The sequence below is a fragment of the Cornus florida genome, unplaced genomic scaffold, assembly GCF_030987335.1.
Source record: "Cornus florida cultivar Cherokee Brave unplaced genomic scaffold, ASM3098733v1 CherokeeBrave_3.0.0_Hap2_Chr08, whole genome shotgun sequence".
NCBI lineage: Eukaryota > Viridiplantae > Streptophyta > Magnoliopsida > Cornales > Cornaceae > Cornus > Cornus florida.
In genome coordinates this window covers 48,263,981-48,273,790 of record NW_026775578.1, presented here as the reverse complement: position 1 = coordinate 48,273,790, position 9,810 = coordinate 48,263,981, and the positions used below count along the sequence as shown (strand labels likewise).

Genomic DNA, 9,810 nt, shown 5'->3' with positions numbered 1-9,810 from the left:
AGTTATTAGATGGGAGGATAATCCATGCTTGTTGTTTGATGTACCATACTTTTGAATGCAAGTAGCATATGTCTCTAACCGTGTGGTGTATTTGACTTGTGAACTTAATGAAAGGATTAATGACTTGCTAGATATACTGTGCTTTTCACATGCTACTTAGACAATATATACTTAATTGTTAGATATATTGTGTTTTTCACATGTTGATTAGACAACATATACTTAATTGGTCACCCTTGCTAATTGAATCAACCAAACAAACACACACATATCAATATTGCAACACGCATTTTCCTTATTAGTCACTTATTAAGGGTATAGAAAAGTATTGTTTGGTGGTGACCTCTAAACCCCAAGATCTCTCTCTCTCTTACTTACTCTTTATGACATTCAATTATTTAGTTTAATTTGCTCTCTAGTTAATCAACCAACCAACTATTTGTTTGATCACTCTACCTACTAACCCTAATGGTGATTCCATAACCAAATTCGACTCCAATCCCTTGGGACGATCCCTACTCACCCTAACTATATTTTTAGTGAAGGTAGTAGTGGCTTTTATAAACGTAAAACTTGGCCCTTGCCTTAATGCACACTCTTAAGCTTATGGTGTAATGCGGCGAAACCACCACTAGTTTTTGGCGCCGTTGCCTGGGATTAGGCAACGTCGTATTTGTGGAATCAATTAGGAATTAGTATTCTTTTGATCATGTCTTTACTTTGTTTTTATTTTTCTTTTGATTACTTATTGTGTTTATTCATCTTTCACGAGGTGCATTGAGCTAGGAGGCAAGCAAAGGAGCTACCAAGCAAGGCAAAGCTAAGCAAAAAAGGAAAAAGGCTAAAAATTAAAAAAAAAAAATTGCTAAGCTAAGCTAAATTTGGAGTTGAAGTGCTAAAGGACCTTTGTGAGACTTTCTTTACTCAATCCCTTAGTTAAATCGTCGGCCCGCGTGGAGGCTTGTTTTAAAATTCTTAGATAAATCATGAACCCGCGTGGAGGCATTCTTAATTATTCTTTGCATCATTGTTGTTAAAGCATAGGAGTATGGCTTAAGTGTTAATGGATGAAGTTTCATTGAATTGTTGCGAAGTCGAAGTGTTTGTTCATTCATTGTGTTTGTGTGTTTTTACATTGTGCATGCATGGTCGTAGATCACTAAGACCAACCCTTGTCCCTCTTGATTTGCATCTTGAATCTGTAATTAGAAATCCTATGGGAAGAGGAATTTCTAGTTCTACCCAATCTATTACATCAATGGAAGGCCATAATAAAGGGCATGTATAGGACATTGGTCACATAGACCAACAAGGTATCCTCTATCCAAATGTGCATCATGAGAACATTCAAGTACCATTAGATATGCCTAGGCCATTCATTCACCAACCACAACAACAAGGCCAAGTTCCATTGGGAATGCCAAGGCCAATGTATGCTCCACAACCTCCCATCATTCAAGGAAATTAAAATTAAGGTGCCCATGTTGCACCTCAAATTGCTAATCCTCCACTTGCTCTAAGAGATCACTATGTGCCTAGTGAATATAATGCACCTACATGCATTCAATTACCACCGTTTAGAGCACATCACTATGAAATTAAGCCACAAACTATTCAAATGTTTCCTAACTATCATGGACTTCTAAGTGAAGAACCTTACAAGCATTTGGATGAGTTTCTTGAAGTATGTTCCACCGTAAAATATACAAACATGTCTGAAGAGGTCTTAAGGCTCAAACTTTTTCTATTCACTTTAAAAGACAAGGCAAAGTATTGGTTTAACAATTTTAGGCCTTTTTCAATCACTTCTTGGGTAGAAATACAACAAGAGTTTTTAAAGAAGTACTATCCCATTTCTAAAACCAATGCCATGAGAACCTCAATTCGGGAATTTTCACATGGGGATGGAGAAACATTTCATGAGGCATGGGAACGCTTTAATGAATTGCTTAGGAAGTGTCCACATCATGACATGCCCAAATGGCATTTAGTTCAATATTTCTTTGAGAGCTTATCGGACAATTACAAAGGCATGGTTGATGCTTCCATGGGTGACTCTTACATTGATAGGCATGAGGATGACGTGTGGCGTCTTTATGAGAGCATGAGTGAAAATTCTTTGCATAGAACATTATCATCCAAAAATGGTAGAAATTTATAAGGTAGGAAGAGTGTTGGCTTACATCAAGTTGACCATTCAAATGAAATAGCCGCCGAAATGAAGTCTTTATCTCAAAGGTTTGATCAATTTTTAATTAACCAAAACTCGGCGAACCAAGTATCTTCCTTCCCTAACCATTCTCATCATGCATCAAATGAATCATGTATGACTTGTTCTAGTGTTCTTCATTCTACTTCTCATTGTCCTCACGGACAAGTGCAAAATGAACCTAATGAACAAGTCAATACAGCTTTTGTGAACCAAGGGAACAATCCTTATGGTACTCATTATAATCTAAGTTAGAGAAATCATCCGAATTTCTCTTGGAAAAACCAAGGAGATGACTCAAACCCTTCCCAAGGCGGTTTTCAAGGGAAGTACATTCCACCTCCACTTCAAAGCCAAGGATCCCAAGGTTATAGACCTTATTAATCACAAGGGAATTAATTTGCTAACTCTCATTTTCCCAACCAATCTTATTCCCAAGGAAATGCTAGAAGTCCCGCCTTTGAAGAAAAAGTTTTGAATGCTTGGGGCACTCTTGAGGTAAACACACAATTACTTCATTCCCACTCTCAATCTATTACGAAACTAGAAACCCAAGTAGGGCAAATAGCAGGCACTCTTAATGCAAGAGAGAAGGGAAAGATGCCTATGAATGCCCCACCTAAGCAATAATGTGTTGTGGAAACCCATTCCTCATCGGAAGGCCACACCATTGAGCATATTAATGTGGTGACTACCTTGCGGAGTGGTAGGATTGTGGACAACCAAGTGGGTAAGTTCAATGAAGAGAGTGAACCGTTGAAACCACAAGTTGTCACCCGTCCCGTTTCACATCCCATTCCTCTTTCATTGCATATACATGATCTTGTGAATGAGAAAGCTTCAAAATGTGATTTGAAGAATGATTTTGAAAATGATTTGAAGAAAGATTTGCCGAAAAATGAATTTGAAAAGTTTTTTTTGAAAAATGATTTGAAGCAAAGTGATTTGAAAAATTCTTGGAGTTTTCAAAAGAAAATGCTGAAAAAGTGTTTGAGCCAAAAGCTCCATTTTCGGATGCCTTAAAATGATCCATTTCAAAAGACAAGCAAAAGGCAAAAACCAATGAAATCATGGAAATGTTTAGGCAAGTGAAAGTCAATCTTCCACTTTTGGATGCAATCAAGAAAATTCCGACTTATGCCAAATTCTTGAAAGACTTGTGCCCCCAAAAGTGGAAGAACAAGAGCCAAGCACCAAGAAAAGTGGTTTTAACCGAGCAAGTGAGCTCAATTTTGCAATATAACACTTTACCAAAGTTTAAGGATCCCAGTTCACCTACTACTTCATGCATCATTGGTGATCATATCATTAATCAGGCGCTTCTTGACTTAGGAGCAAATGTTAACCTTCTTCCATACTCGATTTATGTCAAATTAGGCCTAAGTGAATTGAAATCGACGTTGGTAGTTTTACAACTTGCCGACTGATCCATTAAGAAGCCTAGGGGTATCATTGAAGATGTTTTGATAAAGATTGACAAATTTTTCTTCCCCGTTGATTTCATTGTCATTGACACGGAACCAGTCCCCAATCCTAAAAGCCAAATTCCCGTTATCCTTGGCCGTCCTTTTTTGGCAACCGCTAATGCCAACATTAATTGTAAGACAGGGATAATGAAGATCTCATTTGGCCACATGAAGGTGAAGTTGAATATCTTCAATCCCACACCCAACTCATTTGACAAATATGAAGGAGAGATTAATGTTGTAGATAAATGCTATAGTCTTCAATGTCAAGGAAGTGAGCTTTTGTGTAAAACCAAAACTTCAAAGGGATCATCTTCAACCTTGCATTCTCAAAGTATTGTTTCAAATTCTTGCTTTGAAAGGGTATGCCCAAAGATTGTGATTGCATTTACAAGGGATCAAAAGTTTCTTTTGAGCTTAATCCAACAAATTCTTCAAAGAACCATTTGTTGGGTGGAGTTCAAAACATCTATCACCCCAACAAGGAGGGGATGCATTACAAGATCTTTGATCCGGACTAAAAGAGCCCAATGTCTTGCTAAAGACGTTAAAAACTATCAAAAGTATTCGTAGGGTGTCAAAACCCTATTCCTCCCTCATTTCTATCTTAAATTTCATTTCTTGCGAAGTCTAGATACTTATTTTTGGTTCATATGCATTGCTAGGAACTATGGTTAGGATTGTATGAGCTTTCATGTTGGAGTTGAGCATTTTGTATAAGTTCGATCGATCTCAAATGAGAGCTCGATTGATCGAACTTCTATCTGCATCCAACACTTAGAAATTTTTTTAACCTGCATCCACCTGCATCCAAATCACCTCTCTATCCCATCGTTCGAACTTATTCTCCGATCGATCAGAAGACCTTAGATCGATCCAACTTCAAAGTTCGATCGATCTTGAGTTCCAACACTTAGCCAAATTTTTGAACCAAAAACTTGAATATTTCAGCTCTCTGTCTCATCGATCGAAAACATTTTAAGATCGATCTGAAGTTCTTCAATATATCCAACTTCATCATTGGATTGATCTGCAAGTCCCAACACTTAAAAAAATTTCTGAACCCAAAAACCTGCATATTCTACCTCTCTGTCAGATCGATCGAACATTCTATTCAGATCGATCTTAATTTTGGAATTTATTGTTTTTACTTTGTTTTGACTTTTAAATCTTGTTTATTCAAAAAATAAATATATATATATAATTTAAAAAGATTCACCATGGTGCCCTTATGTGTAGTTATGCATACTTTATGCTTGAGTTGGGGCCTGATCTTATATCTCATTTTCTTATTATGCTATATTATCTTAGATTGCATCTTTGATTATTCTTATCCCATGTGATATTTGATGTGAGTTTGTTAATGCGGTTATTTAAGTAGGTTGTTAATTCCAAGTTTGAGGGAGACGTCTTTCGAATTGGATTGCTACCGGGCTTCATGCTTTTGACACCACAGTTCTCATTGCACATTGAGGATAATGTGTGGTTTAAGTTTGGGGGTAAGGTGTCTTGTTGCATTCTACTTAAAGTTCAGATTTAATTGCATGATTGAGATTTGAGATCGATGTTTGCAATAATTTGGATCTTTTGAGGATTATATTGTTTAGAATTTAAAAATTGCATGACTTGAGAGTCCAATACTCCTTATATGCCTTGTGGAAGCCATTTAGGAGTAAATTTTTCAAAAGATTGATATCTTTCTTGCACTTGTGGTCCACATCATCTTAATTTTATAATTGTTTTGAGATTCACTCTAGTATTCTACACTAGTATAGGCGCACACTAGCATTCATTTGTCGGGTACATGCATTGTTGATTATTGAATTGGTTATATCCCAATTGGGCTAGTAGTGTATTGAAAACTTTCATTCTTGATAAAGGTGGATAACAACCCCTTTTCACTAAGTAGCCGGGACTCTAGCCTCATCAAGCACTAAATTTCTCGTACCGAAAAGGTAGAGGGCCCAAACTCTAGGTTAATAATTGGAAAAAAAAAAAGAGAGCAAAATCAAAAGCAATAAAAAGTGAGGACTTCTCCCAAAAAGGTGAGAAGTGGGAAATGATTAGATGGAGGTTGTCTTAATTTGTAGCCTAGTTGATTTGAGCTTGTAAGTCCGTAGGGGTGTTTGAACGCCTAATGCCCTAAAGCCGTCTGGTTTGGGAGTCATTGACCTAACGCTCGACCTCATGAATTGTTAGAAAGCTTAATAAATCAACACATTGCACCATGCTTACATCTTTGATCCTAAAAAAAAAAAAAAAAATCGAGTGAAAAGAATAAGCACACCTAGAACAATAAAGCTTTAATAAAAGGTCTACTTTTTGTCTTGACGATCGGTACTAGATTTGTGTGCTAGTTTGAGGGTAAGGATGTGATTAATTCTATGTTGGCTTAGATACCAACACATTTGATGCCGGTCCACTCAAAAAGGATTCTAGAGTTGTTTTAATTTGCATGATCATTTTCTTGATGTGTGGAGGACCATATTTGCTTACTTGATGTTGAGATTTTGGGTGATTGCTTGGAAATGTTCAAAAAATTGCATACTTGAGGTAGTTTTCTCCCAATGCTTGTTTGCAATATTGGTACCTCTTTTGAAAGAATGAGCTTAATGTTTGTGGGTATCATTTCTGAAAACCCTCATGAGACTTCACTCGTCCACTAGGGGTAACCTAGAGGTTTAAAAGGCTTGTTGCATATGCTAAGTTCAATCGTGTTCCCTACGAAAGTGGCATTATCCATTTATTGCTTTCTAGTACATAGTTGTATAGTTGTTCATTTCATTCCTTTACTTTCTAGTTCAATGCTAGGGACTAGCAATATTTAAGTTTGGGGGTGTGATGAGTGCTGAAAAGTGCGTATTTGAACCCCTTAAGCTTAGGTATTTTAATTCCCTTATCTATCTTACTTTATCGTTTTAGATTAATTTCGTGTTATTTTCATTTTCAGGCACTTATCCCGAAAATAAGCTATCTCAGCCAAATAAGAGTAGAAATGAAACAATTCTGGGATGAATCAAAGAAAGGAACCTAGTGGAAGCAAAAAGAAGAAAAAGGTGGAATTCAACATCTTTGATCGATCTCAGATCAAAGTTCGATCGATCTAACATGATTAATCTCAACACTTCAAGATGGATCAGAGCCATAATGACATTTTTAGAGATCTCAAAAGTTCGATCGATCCAACATCATTCTTCGATTGATCAAACTACCTTGTCCTTATCCAAATGATTGATCTTATCTAGTTGTACCACCCTACCAACCACTTTTGTCTTTTTCTCAAAAATATCTTCGAAAAATCTTAGATTTGTTTTTATCCAAAAAGGCGCCACCATTGGGATCGATCCAACTTCAATTCAATAGATCTCAGCCATGTTCGATCGATCCAAGTCTAAGGTTCAATCGATCGAACTTCCTCAGTGCGAAAAAGTTAAATTTCCAGCTCATTGAAAGCTATCCTTATCCAATCATTGGGGAATATTTTGTACACGACCCAAGCTCATTTTTTGTGTCACTTGACCTACCTATATATAGAATATGATACACTTTTTGAGGGGGATTCATCTATCACAATAGAGGCTATTCTTAGGGAGGAAGAAAGGAGGAGAAGGCTAGACACAAGCTTAGAAGCTCTTCATCAACCAAGTAGTAGATTTTTTCCATGGAGTTTGCCCTTGAGGGTTAGAGAAGCATTACCATGAGTGGTTAGACATCCTCTTGGGGCTAGAGTTAGCCCCAAGCATGTTTTCTACATCTTGATTTTGTGTATTATTGAGGGATTAGTGTTGTAATACATGTTTTGGCACTTATATATATATATACATATATATATCTTGTTTATTTAATGATTTATGTGATTTAATGCTTCCAATTGATCATTTCATTCTATCCATATGTCTATGTATGCTAGAATAGATGTTCATGTGTTTCACTCTATTTCTTATGTTATTAATGCATGTCTATGAGTATTAATGCCATAGATCTAAAGATTGTCAAAACATAGTGCTTAATGGAATGCTCTTATAATTTTCTTGATGGTTCATGCTCATTTCTTATTGGATTGTGCCTCTCCCTTAACTTAATTAGTTTAATTTCATGTCATTAGCTTAATTGTAGTGTAGTGGTAGCATAGTTATTAGATAGGAGGATAATCCATGCTTGTTATTTGATGTTCCATACTTTTGAATGCAAGTAGCATATGTCTCTAACCTTGTAGTGTATTTGGCTTGTAAGCTTAATGAAAGGATTAATGACTTACTAGATATATTATGCTTTTCACATGCTACTTAGACAATATATACTTAATTGTTAGATATATTGTGTTTTTCACATGTTGATTAGACAACATATACTTAATTGGTCACCCTTGCTAATTGAATCAACCAAACACACACACATATCAATATTGCAACACACATTTCCCGCATTAGTCACTTGTTAAGGGTGTAGAAAAGTATTGTTTGGTGGTGACCTCTAAACCCCAAGATCTCTCTCTCTTACTTACTCTTTATTACATTTAATTATTTAGTTTAATTTGCTCTCTAGTTAATCAACCAATCAATTATTTGTTTGATCACTCGACCTACTAACCCTAATAGTGATTCCACAACCAAATTAGACTCCAATCCCTTGGGACGATCCCTATTCACCCTAACTATATTTTTAGTGAAGGTAGTAATGGCTTTTATAAATGTAAAACTTGGCCCTTGCCTTAATGCACACTCTTAAGCTTATGGTGTAGTGCGGCGAAACCACCACCACTCCTCTCCAAGATAAGAGATATTATGAATTATACAAGTTATGATGAAGGTTCCTCTAAAAATGGCTCTAAATCCTTATATAGGTAGGTCAAGTGTCACACCCAATGGTCTAAATTCATGCACCAAGGTCCCTCCAATGATTGCACCATGGGGTAACTTTTAATGAGCTGGAATTTGTTTTATTTCAGACTTGAGGAAGTTCGATTGATCGAACTGCGTTGAGATCAATCGAACAGAGGTGAGATCTATAGAATACTGCAGAAATCGATTATCTTTGGCGGCGCCTTTTTTAATAAAGACAAATCTCTGAGATATTTTTGAGATATTTTGAGAAAGAGACGAGAGCGGTAGGTGGGGTGATAGGTGTGGATAAGATTGATTCATTTCGATCGATCTCGGAAATGTTGGATCAATCGAACTTGGTGGATTCTTTTGGATAAGGACAATTGCTTGGATCCATCTTGAACTTGGTAGATCGATCATATTTCTATCGATCGAAGGAATGCTGATTTTCCACACTTTGCTTCATTTAGCTTCCACTTTACTCCTTTCTTCCATTTAGCTTAAGATTACTTGATTTATGCTCTTATTTGGCTGAATTGACTTATTTTTGGGATAAACACCTAAAAAAGGCAATAACATGAAATTAGTATAAGGCGGGAAAATAAGATAGATAAAGGTCCTAGAATGTTCAAGCTTAGGGGGTTTAAATGCGCACTTTTCTACGCTCATCAGGATATAGATATGTATCTTCTAGTACGGTCTGAGAAAGCGTGTTGGTTCTGACTATCGTGGGTACTTGTTGGATTCTGTGGGTCGGGGGTGATATAGGACCGGTTGTAGATGGAACATTTTATGTCTTGTAAGAGTCTGTTTTGGAAACTGGGTTGTCAAGAAGTGATTCTTATTTTGGATAGTTGTAGGAGCATATTACGGATAATTAACTCCCAGTGAGTTAATTACATGTTTTGGTGGATGAGTGGGGTTATAGGTTGTCACGGTTGTCGAGAGAGTCTCGAGGTAGTATACAGTGGTTAGTTTTAACTGTGTAGTGCAGGATTGCACAATAAGGTAGGTAGTATAGGGTCATTGGAATGCTTGGTTGTTTGCGGCTAAAGTGATTGATGGTAGGTGTTGTGTTATCAAATGGATTGTGTTCTAGGAATTGGAAGATGTGGACTGGAGTTGAATTTTATGTTGTGTCTGGGCTATGAGGAGATAGTACTTGTTGTTTGAGGATTCGAAGAGATAGACTAATGATTGGAGTCATTGGGACAAGGTTGATCTCGTAGGTCTAGTAGGTAGCCCCATTTGACTTTTGTCGGGGCCAAAGGTGTTCTGAAGAACGAGAATGATGAGAAGTAATAATGTTAAA

General features: G+C 36.7%; 1 pseudogene; it reads right to left on the bottom strand.

Moving 5' to 3' along the window:
- Positions 1-1,875: 1,875 nt before the first annotated feature.
- LOC132272114 (small nucleolar RNA R71) lies at positions 1,876-1,974 on the bottom strand (annotated as a pseudogene).
- Between the last annotated feature and the right edge of the window lie 7,836 nt (positions 1,975-9,810).